The following is a 10,021-nucleotide window of genomic DNA, read 5'->3' on the forward strand; positions in this document are numbered from 1 at the left end:
AGGTATCCCCCAACTCCTCTGAGAGTTCATCATTAAGCATGCTTGCAGCTTCATAATGACCAGAGATTTAAAGTCCATTAGCTAACTGGAGCCCTATAGGTGACCATGATGGGAAGACCATACACAATCCATGGCTCCTGCATCTCTGATTCCATAACTCAAAGGTGATGGCCAATGCACTTCACTTCCTCTGGATTAAAAGTGTGTGTCATCCAGCCTCAAGGTCTGAATCAAAGACAAGTTGTCTTCTCGCCTCAAGGTCCAGATCACAAGTTTACCCTCCATTTCTGGATTATAGCTCATTCCAGATATAATCAAGTTGACAACCAAGAATAACCATCACAATCCACCCTTTGTCAACTTGACACACAATCACATCTCCTTATGTCATGATTAATTTCCAAATGTAAAACAATAACCAGGTCATAATTATGCTTAAACATTATAACTATTCCACATAGAATTGCAAATGCATTACATATTTAACTAGGTCATAATTATACCTAATATGATATAACTATCCCTCATACAACTGCAAACACATCATAAATTTAGAATAGTGGCAAGGATTCATCCAGTAACTGATGGAAACAGATGCACAGATCCATAGCCAAGCACTGGGCCGAGCCCCAGGAGTCCTGTTGAAGAGAGAGGGGGCGGGGAGGAAGGATTGTACCACCTGAGGAGGAGTGGGATGGTCAAGGTCATGATGGGGAACCCACAGAGATAGCTGATCTGAGCTCATGGAAGCTCACCAACTCTGGACTGACAGCTAGGGAGCCTGCACGGAACTGACCTAGGCCCTTTGCATATGTGTGACAGTTGTGTAGCTTGGTCTGTTTGTGGGGCTCCTAGCAGTGGGATCAGGACCTGTCCCTGGCACTTGAGCTAGCTTTTGGGAACCCATTCCCCATGCTGGGTTGCTTCACCCAACCGTGATGCAGGGGGAGGAGCTTGGTCCTGCCTCAACTTGATGTGTCACGCTTTGTTGACTCCTATGGGAGGTCTGCCCCTTTCTGAATGGAGATGGAGAAGGAGTGGATGGGGGGTGAGGTAGAAAGGAGTGGGGGCAGAGAATGGAGGAGAGGAGGGAGGGGAAACTGTGGTCAGAATGTAAAACAAATGAAAAAAATTTAATTAAAAAATAATGGCAATGTCCCTTGGGAGACATCCTTCTAGTATCTTTCATTTACATACGATAACCATTGATATTTCCTTAATTGATGTTACAACATATGATAAAAAAATTGAAAGAAAAACACAAATATCTATACAAATACATTCTTAACAAAATACAACAGAAGTACTCATGTCAGTTACAATCCTCATTTCTGCAACTGGTCCTGTGGCCTTAGATGGTATTTATCTAGAACTACCTTCCTCTACTACCCATTCTGTATTTTCTTCACACTCTGCAAGCACTTCAGCAGGTCTTGGCTCATTTCCTGGAGGATTCTATTGCTGTGTAGAGACACCATGACCACAGCAACTCTTATAAAGGAAAAACATTTAATTGGGGTGGCTCACAGTTTCAGAGGTTCAGTCCATTATTATCATGGTGGAGAGCATGGCAGTGTGCAGGCAGACATGGTGCTGGAGAAGTAGCTGAGAGTCCTACATCTTGCAGGCAACAGGAAGTCAACTGAGACACTCGGCAGTATCCTGAGCATAGGAAACCTCAAAGCCCATCCCCACAGTGACACACTTCCTCCAACAAAGCTATACCTCTTAATAGTGCCACTCCCTATGAACTTATGGAGCCTATTACATTCAAACTACCACAGAGCCATTCTTGAATAGTCATATGTTGTTGTTGTTGTTGTTTTTGGTTTTGGTTTTTTTGAGACAGGGTCTCTCTGTGTAGTTTTGGTGCCTATCCTGGATCTCGCTCTGTAGACCAGGCTGGCCTCGAACTCATAGAGATCCACCTGACTCTGCCTCCCAAGTGCTGGTATTAACGGTGTGTGCCATCACCACCTGGCTCGAATAGTCATCTTAACAAGGGACTTCAGCATAGGTCAAGGCAAGAGATTTTTCCTTTTTCAAGATTCTTCTACCCTGATAGAAGGTAATAGAGAAAAGTAATAAAATGCATGTCCATTGAGATTGCATGACCAACCCTTATGCTCTTAAGGAATTCTTTCTCCCCACCACACATACCTCATTCGAAAGCATAATTAACTCCCTACCACCATATTTAGTGCATGAGATTGGACATCTTTCTAGCATCAGCCGGTATGTGCTCATTGGTTCCCAATATCCAGTCATAATCAAAAGAAACTAGTAGCTAACTAGGTAAGTGATCATATAGATCAGAGTTGGATATATCAAAGAGATATGTGGCCAGGGCAAGCTTGGTTCCTAGTGCCCCATTCTCTTTTAGAGTCTGACTGAAAGGCCTATCCTTCTCACTGTTATAATGAACTACCCGAGGCAATTAACTTGTGAACAAATAAGGTTTATTTTTGGCTTAAGATTGCTGCCCAAGATCAAATGGTTCCATTACTTTGAGATGCTGGCAAGGGTGGCTGAGGGTGGGAGTGTGCTTGCGGGATAAACTACTCTGCTCACAAATCAGGAAGCAAAAAGTGTAACTCAGGATCCAGAATCCCACAGGTCCCTTCAAGGACATACCCTAGTGACCTAAGAACTGTCAATTAGGCTCTGCTTCTCAAAGATTTGTCACTTCCCAAAAGAGCCAGGTGGGGGGACCCACACCCTTAACCGACAAGCCCTACGAGACTCTCACCCCAAACCACAGCACACAAATAATCCATTCATTGGCCAAAAGAAACAAGCTTTCCAAGAATGGCTGAATGTTGAATGTAAACTAGTATTAATTCAAGGAGGGAATGTTGTAAAGTGGGAAATAATTACAATGTTATCAGCAATGGCAAGCAAACCAGTTCCCTCCCCATGAAGGCAAGAAAGAAGCCAAGATTGGTGCTCTACCTACCTCCAGTCAGACATCTGATAGCACAATGGTTAGTCACATTAAAGTTCCTTTTCCTACAGAGAGGGCAATACTGCATCCTCAATCAAGCAGAGACTTCTACATCTGGAGTTATCCTCCTCCACCCTGGCACATGCCAGCTTCACATTAATATTCGTGAACTTATTGCATACCTCATAAACCACTCATATCTCCTGTAGCAATTAACTATGGTCATGATAATAAGGCATGGGATGACTCACAACCAGACTAACTCCAGTTCTAGGGGATTCAACTCCCTCTTCTGGCCTCCACAGGTGCCCATACACGTGGTGCATATGCATATACTCAGGCACACACAGACACATAAACACAAAGGAACCTTAAACCATAGATCTTCCTAGCTATGTGTGGTAGCACACACCTCTAATTTCAGCATTCAAGAGGCAGGTAGATCTCAGGATTCTGAGGGCAGCCTGGGCTACACAGAGAGACCTTGTCTCAAAACAACAACAGAACTTCCATTGGTACACAAGTGCTTCTTGTTCACACCCCTGGGATAAGCCCAAGATGGGCTAGGTGACACCATTTATCTTAATCGGGGCCGCTTTTATGTCTGGTGCTGTGTGTGATCTAACCTAGGCCCTAGGTACAGCATTTCCATCTTATTTCCTTTTCCTGTTGCTGTGATAAAATACTCTGACCGAAGCAACCTAAGGGAGAAAGGGCTTAAATTTTATTTCATAATTCAAATATAGTCCACCATGGGACATGGAGGTGGAGAGTAAAGGAAACTTCAAAGCCCACCTCCAGTTGACGCACTTCCTCCAACAAGGCCATACCTCCCGATAGCACCTCTCCTGAGGAGGCTTTGAGGGCCATTTTCATTCACATCACCACATCTGGGGGCATCTGACTTGGTGATTGTCACCTTTTACCCACTGAGCTCATGAGCATTACCCATGATAATTCATTCATTCTGGCAGAAGGGCAACAGAATTGGTGAACCGGCCCGTTGCCACATGGAGTTAGCGCTACCCACTTCATTGTGTTGGCTACAGCAAGCTTCCTGGGATGAGGAAATTATACTCCGCCCTCAAGAGAGAAATACCATACCCTGCGACACTGAGTTTGAATATGAAGAGATGTTAACGCCATAGCCGCAGCAATAACGCATACATTTTCCTCTGCCTGACATATATCCTCCATGCGCTGTAAATCTATACAACAGGGGGAGGCTCAGTTGTGATCAGCCATGAGGAGAAACCACTTGTAGAAGCTGAGGAGTTTTTCTACCAGCCGGGAACTATGCCCCAAACCTATTCTGTGGCCGTGATGGTAACGTAGGTTCAGAAGCAAAGAAGTGAAAACCGAGTAGATTGGTGACTCGCTTCAGTAATCCCAGCACTTGGGAAGCTAAGGCAAGAGGATCATGAAGTTGAGGTCAGCCTGGTCTACATGGTGAAACTCTGTCCCAAACAAAACCAAACCCCTTTTCCCCCAGTGTATCATTACGTAGTCTGAAAAACATCTTTCCTTTTCCTACCATGGGCCTCTGTCAGTTTAGAAATTTTGCAACCGAAGGCAAGTTTTCCACCAGGAGACGCAGGAGCTCAACAGCACCAGAAGTGGAGCCACAGAGGGGCAGCGCCCGTAGAGCGCTTACAACGCCCTATCTTGCCGAGGACTACATTTCCCACAGGGCCTTAGCGCGCTGTGTTCGGGCTCTGGGCGCTTCATCGAGAAGAAGCCGCGGGCTGGGCGGCGCGCGAGCTTCTGGGACGTGTAGTCCGGTGGGTGGTGCCCTCGAGCAAGGGGACTTGGGTTTGAAAGTCTTCCCGCGGCATTCCACTCCCGGTGACCGCGGGCTGCGGTGCCTGGAGGAGAGTGCGGCTGGAGAACCGAGCGCGGGGATGCGAGGCAAGGACACGGGAGAGGACTGAGAGGCCAGGGTGTCTGCATGAGGCCTGGGACCCCCACCTTGTCCCAGCTCCGTCGAGGACAGTGGTCTGGGTAGGGGGTGCGCTAGGGAAAAGTGTGGCATAGCTCTCAGAAACTTTTGTTACTTTATGGAATTTCGTGTAACTCCAATTTGGAGAGTCTGGACCCTACAATGTATCTGGTTTTCCCTCCAACAACCTTAAAGTCCATGGGCGGCTTAGTTTGTCTCGCCTGTGCGGTTGTAGCTGGTGCTAACTGGGTTATTTGAACTCGGTAGACTCACATTCTCTCCTTGTGAGGGTGTGTGTGTGTGAGTTTGTGTTGGACTTTCTAACCGTGTTTGCTTTTGTGTACGTGTGAGCTGCCGGTTGTGAGTTGTGCCCAACCGCCCAACTGTGCCAGTGTGGCTGAGTGTGAGTGTACAAGCTTGGATTTGTACACTGGGTGACGTGTCTGTAGTTGAGCCTGACTCCATGTCTCATTCTGTGGGTCTACTACTGTGTCGCATGGTGAGTGTGAAATTTTTATTACATTTATTTGTGCGTTTGCATGTGTGTGTGTGTGTGTGTAGGTATTTGGACAACTTTCAGGAGTCGATCATCTCCTACCCGGTGAGTCCCCGCGACGGAACTCAGGTTGCAAGGCTTGGCAGCAACCGCCTTTATAGCTGAGCCACCTAGCTGATTCCAGATTGTGAGTTCATACTGTGCCTCTCAGAGGGTGTTTGTGTGGATTTTAGGTCTCTTTGTATCTGGTATGGCGGGAATGTGTTGGTGTGGTTTGAAAGAGTTGGGGCTCAACTCAGCTGTGGGAATTTGAGTGGTCTGGGTTTGTGTATAGTTAGTGAGTTGCATTTCACCGATTTGTATGCAACGGATTCTGTACTCTTGGGTGTGTTTTATGTGTATTTGGGTGTGTTTGCTTATATGTAGGTAAGGGTGATATTTTGTACATACAGGAGCCGGTTTGTGTGATCAAGAAGTTTGATCATTGATACGCTACCTGGATATCTATTAGCTAAACCTGTGGGTACCCAAGGGAAAGTTGCACCAGGCAAATCATTTTACCCCTACCCAGTGACCTGTGGCATGAAACCCTGGATAATTTCAACCCAAGCCCAGAAGACGCCTCCTCAGTCCCAGTTCAGGCAGAATATACTGTTCTAGGACTGAGGCGCTCATGGAGATAGATGACTTCAGAGTGGCTACAGGGCAGTGGCATGGGACCGGGCAGAGGTGTCTTTCCTACTTACTAGAATGTGCCTGCTGGTGTCGGGGCACGGGGCCGACTAGGGGGTCTGGTGAAGGGTGGGCAGGGATCCAGATTGGGAACTGAGGGGTTTCTGAACCACAGAGCCACCAAGTGCCTGGATGTCTCTAGACACCAGGAGAAGAGGAGAGAAGACAGGAAATGGAGGAAACTAGAGTTTGCTCAGAGGAGGGGTTGTGGTGGGCTCTTCAGGACACACAGCCAGGCATTGCAAAGAGGGATCGGGGAGCCCCTGCGGCATATTATTCTAATGAGCCAGGAGGAAATGGGAGGAGTCTTCCCAGACTTTAAACCGATCGGTTGGGAACCAGAAGAACCAGTTAGTCGTTTGCTTTGATGGTCTTAGAGGGATATTTTAGAGAGAGACCCTTAAGGGAGTTAGGCTATGTCCAGAACCGTGGGGAGTTCAGGGAGTATTTGGGGCTCCACACAGGACACGTATGAAGATTCCTGGATGAGAAGGGTGCTCAGGAGAAAGTTTTGAACATCTGCAGCAAGTAAGTATGCATTAGTGCTCAGCTGTGGGTGAGGGCAGGATGCATCACTGGATGGGACTTGGTACCATTGGACCCCAAATGAGGCTGAAGTCGGCCTTAGAGTCAACCAGAGAGAAGTCTTCCATCAGGAGGGTGACTGGGAATTTTAGAATGTACTTCTGACGATGGCATGTCCACACCTGAGTACGCTCGGAGGGGATCTCAGCGTTTATAGATAGAGGCCAGGCTGAGTGAGCAGATTCCTCAATTTTCTTGGCATATAACTGTATGTCTGTGTGCTAGGGTGGTCTCGGTTTTTCTCTGAAAGATGTGTTCCTGGCACCTCAAGTGTGGCTGGATTTTTCCCAAGTCTGAAGGTATATCAGCATGTATGTGTGAGAATCTACCACGGGTCTCAGTGTCTTAAAAAAAAAAAAGCCTGCAAAGTTGAGGGTGTGTTCAACAATTCCATTATTATTGTTGTTGTTGTTGTTGCTATTATTTTTGTTGGTGGTTGTATTTCTCTTTGATAATTTCACACGCGTGTATAGTGCATTTGCTAACAACCCTTACTCCCTTTTTACATCTCTCCCACCTCCCCCCACCCCTCCACCCCATAACAGGTTCCTTTCTCACATTTACGCCTTTTTGTTTTGTGACCCACTGATTTTAACCAGGGCCGGCTGTGTGGCTGCAGGTTTGGACCGATCCGCGGGAGCCTGGTGGGCTCACCATTTGGTATACAACTGAGGGCAGTGACTCTTTCTTCCCCCAGAACCCATTAGGTGCCATAGTTCAGTGGGGAGCCTCTCTCTAATCCGCGATGGCTGCTGGTCACCCCAGTCTGTAACCTCAGTCTTGTGTGGTGGCTGCGAATTCTGGAAAGTACAACATTGTAAAAATAACGAAGTGTGTCTTTGTGAGTAGCAAAGTTCATGCCAGTCTGTAAAGGGGGTCACCACATGTTGGAGGGCATTTTATGTCTGCTGAACCTGCCAAGATCCAGTCTCGGCTGCCTAACCACCATTCCTGGTACTGAGCCCTGATGCTTCTTCGGGGCAGAAGCATAAAACTCGGTGATCCACGGATCCTTTTTTTTTTCAACAGCAGTTTGCTTCTTCCAGGAGGTCGACTCACAGGGAAGGAGGGGAGGGGGGAGGGGGAGGGCATGGCCACGTGTGGCCTAGCTGAAGACGTCGACGATAGGGACACGGTGCGGGGGTGGGGTGGGGGTGGAGTGGGGTGGGGTGGCGTAGGGTGTGGGGGGAGTAGGGGGATGGGGTAGGGTAGGGTGGGGTGGGGAGGGATGGGGGTGGGTGGGAAGCTGAGGTCAGAGTGGAGAAAGAAACCCCCCTGGGACCCTGACGCTCGAGAAGCACTAAAATTCAAACCAGTGCACAAAAAGCGTATCCTCCATCTTGGGCATTGTTCAATTACTTGAAACATTGGGCCTTCATATTTTTAAAAAACTTTTTTTTTTTTTTAAACTTTTTAAGTAGGTATATGTGTGTGTGACGGGGAGCTCTGTCTGTGCATGCGTGAGCACAAGTGCTCACGGATGTCAGATCCCCCTAGAACTGGCTGTTGTGGGCAGTTGCCAGCCACCCTCTGTGCTTGCTGGGAGCCGGACTCCAGGACCTCCGCAAGAGCGACTAGTGCCCTTAACCACGGAGCCATCTTCCCAGTCCTTGAATCCCCATGTTTAATAATTTAAGAAATATTTTTATTTATTTATTTGTGTGTTGGTTGGTGTGCGTGTGTGCGCACATTCTGTAGCCCTCAAATGTCATCCTCACTTTTCATCTTCTTTCTGAGGCCGGCCGTCTCTAGCTCTGCCGCTGTGCTGTGTGTAGCCTAGGCTGGCGGGCCGGCCTGTGAGCTTCTTGGGCGTTTGCCCGACTGTGTCTTTTATTTCGCTGGGGAAACAGACTAGAACGGCCGTGCCAGCCCTTTTACCTCCCTTGTGGGAATCTGAACTCCAGTTATCAGGCTTGCATACGTGGCAAGCGCTTTGACCCACCTCGCTATCTCCCTGACCCTCTCCACCCATTTTTGTTCTCGTTTTTGTTTGTTCGTTTGTTTTGTCTTTGGGTGGAAAATATAAAAAGGTCAAACAACCAGCCTAGTGTTCAAATTAAATACAGGACAGTTAAAATACAGGACACCATTTACATTTGATTGCGAATAATTTTTAAAATAATTTTCAAGTATTATATGGGGTATATCTATAATTTTTAAGCTAGTTATTAAATACATTTTTTAAAAAATAGTTCCTTGGGGCTGGACGTGACAGCGTCAATAAAATCCCTGACGTGCAAGTCTGAGGAACCCAGGTTCTGCCCACACAAAACACCAGGCATGTAATCCCAGCACTGGAAAAGAGGAGCTAGGAGGGCCCAGGGAGTCCTTGGCCAGCACATCCAGCTCAATAAGTGGATTCTAGATTGCAGTGAGAGCCCGTTGTTCCAAAAACAAGATGGATGGCTCCTGAGGAACGACACGATGTAGATAGACCTCTGGCTTCTACATGTACACGCATACACACACACACACACACACACACACACACATATGAACATACACACACACACATACACAACACACACAATACACATACACACAACACACACATATTCTTTTCCATAGGCATGCCCCAAGTAGTATTTGGGATGTTTCTATAATTGAAAATTGTTCTTTGCTTATCTGAAAGTTAGTTTTACTGTATTCCATGCGTTTTTATTTACCAAATCTGCCAGCCTGGTTCCCTAAGGTCTCACAGCTAAGAATGGTCAATCGGGAGTCACCCTCCCTTCATCCCCAGAAAAACTGACTCCATTACACACCACTCCACTGTGTCCTCGGGCTTGTAGTAATACCTAGAGAGACCGGGAACTTGAGCACAGCGGAGTTTGATTGACATCCTTACTACAGAGCAGGCTTCTCCTGGTGCCTTGTGTTGAGGGGTACCGGGAACCAGCCATCTCCACAGGTGTCCTGTAAAGGAGTTGTATAACACCCTCATTTCAGAGTCCGTGGAACCTGAGGAGAAGAGGTGAGGAGTATAAGTATTTTTGTTTCTTTACTATTATCACATACGACGCTGGGATGTAACTCAGTTGGGAGAGCGCTTTAGCCTAGCATGCTGGGAGCCCTGGGTTTTATCCTTCGGACTGAAGAAAGTAGGCAAGGTGGCGCATGTCTGTGTTCCCAGCTCGAGGGAGGTGAAGGCGAGAGAATCAGAAATCCAAGGTCAGCCTTGGCTATATATCTAGTTCAAAGCCAAGCTGGGATACCTGAGATTTTTGTCTTAAAGGGAAAGAAAAGTGTGTGTGTGTGGGGGGGTGTCTGTGGATAGCATGGGGAGTGAGTAGAAAATTTCTTAATAAAGGGGAAAAAATTGGCA

General features: G+C 47.2%; 1 pseudogene; it reads left to right on the forward strand.

Moving 5' to 3' along the window:
• Window positions 1-6,486: 6,486 nt before the first annotated feature.
• Window positions 6,487-10,021, forward strand: part of LOC114685045 — a 16,005-nt pseudogene continuing 12,470 nt past the window's right edge.

Source organism: Peromyscus leucopus, chromosome 1 (genome assembly GCF_004664715.2).
Source record: "Peromyscus leucopus breed LL Stock chromosome 1, UCI_PerLeu_2.1, whole genome shotgun sequence".
Lineage (NCBI taxonomy): Eukaryota > Metazoa > Chordata > Mammalia > Rodentia > Cricetidae > Peromyscus > Peromyscus leucopus.